The sequence below is a fragment of the Abramis brama genome, assembly GCF_963993115.1.
Source record: "Abramis brama genome assembly, chromosome: 7".
In the NCBI taxonomy this organism is placed as follows: Eukaryota; Metazoa; Chordata; class Actinopteri; order Cypriniformes; family Leuciscidae; genus Abramis; species Abramis brama.
In genome coordinates, this window is record NC_139969.1 from 3502446 (window position 1) to 3505889 (window position 3444).

Genomic DNA, 3444 nt, shown 5'->3' on the forward strand with positions numbered 1-3444 from the left:
GTTTGTCGGTGTCTGTTGGGGCAGTGTGAACATGACACTTATTTTTCATAACATTCTGAATACAACGACCAACTTTTGTTGGTGACTTTTTTTTTGTTGGTGTTTGCTGGCGTTTGTCTGTGGTGTGAATTGGCCTCTAGTTGTACTTTTATGGCGCAAACTGAAATCGCACTTTATAGCTAACATCAACATTACCTTTGGCTAAATGCGGTCTGTACAGACAGGTTTGAAAAGTTTATTAGCTACCCTAGGGCTGGGCGATATGACTGAAAACTGTATCATGATGTAAGCGTTTCATATCGGTCGATAATATTGATATTTTTTATGACCTATTTAAAATAAGGACCAGGAGAAAAATATATTACATTCAACATTTTTATTTTAAACTTAACCTTCCTCTGATTATAACCCCCTCAGTTATAAAGGCAGAAATGTCAACACAACCATGGAAAGCAACACCATGGAAGACACAAAAAACAGGTCTTCTCGGGAGGCTGTGTCCACAGGTAGGAATTCTACAAAGTGATCTCTCTCGGTTTACTCTGACATATCTACGTACAATGTTTTGCTACTAATCTGTTATGCCTGCTTTTTCTTGTGTCTTACAGCAATTGCTAAGGAGATCCTCATCCAGCTTGATTCTATCAGAGAGCAGCAGTTGCTCATCCTGATGCAGCTCCTACAAATCTCCAGCAGTTCCAGACTTCACGCCAGACCCAACACATTTTGGGCTCCCACTTTCAACTATTGAGGAGCTACAATGTTTGGAGGAGACGTTAAAGAATCCAGAGGAGAAGAAGAATTTGGTGAGTTAAATTATGCATTAATCAGATCATTCCTAAAAGTCAGTCCCCACTCTCACTCATGCTATATTCCTTAAATAACTAATGAGGTACATGTCTTTGTTTCAGACTGTTCTCCTTGGAATGGTCGGAGGCATGACTCTTAAAGACACTGTGGGGCGGGTCCTGAAAAGAGCAATGAACACTTCGCTGGCGAGACTCATTAAAAGTGTGGTTCTGGGTGAGTGTCAGTGCTGGATAACTGCACTGTGGTGACATCCCAGGGCTCTACAGTGCAACCTATTTATTTATTTATTTATTTATTTATTTATTTAACTGGCTGTGACAGTGACAAAGTATTTAAGAGCACCAGTGCGACTGACCTGAGCAGGTTCTATGGGTGCACCCTCCATTGAAACTAGAGCTAAATACCAGAAGTGGCGCATTCCACAGACGAGAATCCATGAATAACATTATTACACCGTTTTCTAAGGCTACGCGATCTATTTAAAACCATTTACAATCATAATATAGCATAGTGCTATCATGAAATCACAAAGGCTGTGATTTAGTTAAGAATATGCGCTTTTAAAAAAAAAAAAAAAGCCCCGGCAAGTAATTTTATCAAATATCGCCTTTTAATGGGTAGGTTAATTTGTCATTGATCAGAAGGTGCTCCTAAATTTTTCACTGTGCTCCTAAACTTTTTAAATTAAAAAGAAATGTAAGTGTAGAGCCCTGCATCCGAATTAAGTTTTGGTGGTTGCTGAGTAACATCACGTGGTCATGCTGCCCTCTTCTATCTTGTGTTTTTCTCAGATGCAGTCCGCCGCAATGCCCTGACCAAACATTCTACAGAAGAGGAAACCGAGCTGCTCATCACCAGGTGTCTGCAGTTAGCCTCTGATAGGGATGGTGGCCGAAGCCAGAGGGCGAACAGGCAGACAACGTAGACAACTCAAACGCGGTGGGCCAGAATTAAATGTTTCAAAGTTAAAAATGTTGATATTGGAAAATGGTATTTGAACTCCTTGATTCTACATTAATCAGGGTTCGTACGGGTGCTTGAAATCCTTAAAAGTGCTTGAATTTTGATGTTGTGTTTTCAAGGTTTGAAAAGTGCTTGAATTTTGGATACAATGCTTGAAAATGCTTGAATTTGTAACTGTATTTCTTTCACAAGAAATATCTTTCTGACGAAATAGTTCTTTATTAAATGGAGAAAAAAAATGTAGACCTTCAGAATCAGATACAGATTGATTTGTGTTACGCTGGCCAGAGCAAAAGTAGGCGGAGTTTTCATTTTGATTTCCGCGGTTGTTTGGACGCACTGTTTTTATTGGCCACGCAGCAGCAACAGTTGAACTATTTTAAACTTTGACCGCGGCGTGCGCGCGAGCTCGCTGAGGTGCGCTTTGAGTTGCGCGGCGCAAGCCATTGAAATATATCGGTTTCATTTCATAGCGCAGCGCGGTCCGCGTCCTATCTGAATGGGCCATTAGTGACTGAGAGAACTTGGTGTGATAATGTAATGTAAGTATTGCATGTCCGTTATGTCACGTTCATTTGTGGAATATGCAGTGAACATTGCCAAAATTACAGAACTGTAACGTGCAAATTAACCTGCAAACGTTAGTCCAGTGCATAACAACAGTCGTTAATTGCTGAACTGAAATCAGTCAGTGTCATAAGTAGTATACTGTTACTGTAAGGTTTAGGATGGCCCTATGCAATATTTACACTGCTCTATTCCAGTAAATGTATTAGCTAATGTTATGTCTTGGCCCAAGACATCTTGGCAATGAAATACATTTATCAGGCAGGTGCCTGTGCACTCAGATATTGTTCAAACCTTGTCTATATCAAGAATGTGTCCCAAAACGGGAAGGCCTGTCAAATATTTCTAAGTCTTCATATTTGAAATTAATTCAGTTTTACAACCTATAAATCACATTATCTGGTAAGCAATATTTGGACATTAATATAATGAAAAGTACATTATTCATATGCTTTAGGCTATATACTTAGTGATACATTTTGAAGAATAAAACTTGTGATTGACTTAAATATTAGGGCTGCACAATATATCGAAATATTGCAAATGTATATATTACAATATGCATAATTGCATATCGCAACGGCTTGCAATAACTGGGGTCATGAACAAAAGACAAAGAAAATCACTCACTGCTTTTGGCTGAATAGGCTAACTTTTGTAGCTTTAATAAGAATCAGTATATTTAATTCATGCAGTGAAAACTAAGCAGTGTTTATTTTTACATTTGAATAATCAGTTTCTGTTGTTATATAAACCTAATGTAGGATAACCTGAACCCCTAAACCCCAGTGATGTTAAAATAACACTTCTTATGCTACAGAACACTGATGTTCACTGTCTTGAAGTTGTAGGGATATTTTCTTAACACAAAAAGAATGTGAAACACTTATGTGTAGGTTATATCATTTCATATTTTAAAGATAATTTAAGTTAATTTGACACACTTTAAGCATTATCGTATTGCATATTGAATATCGCATTATTTAATGAGTTATCGCATACCATGTTTCTTCAATATCGTGCAGCCCTCTGCTATTATGAAACATTTGGCTGTTTATCTCTTTTGATGTGATAAAAACACTAAATAATAATTTTAACTATGTA

The 3444-nt window shown here is 37.8% G+C and overlaps 1 long non-coding RNA gene across 1 annotated transcript; it reads left to right on the forward strand.

Annotated features, from left to right (window-relative positions):
* Positions 1-591: 591 nt before the first annotated feature.
* Positions 592-1717, forward strand: LOC311087273. Its single transcript, XR_014607204.1, has 3 exons — positions 592-806; positions 912-1023; positions 1602-1717. It is a non-coding gene; the product is annotated as an uncharacterized lncRNA (long non-coding RNA).
* Positions 1718-3444: the final 1727 nt, after the last annotated feature.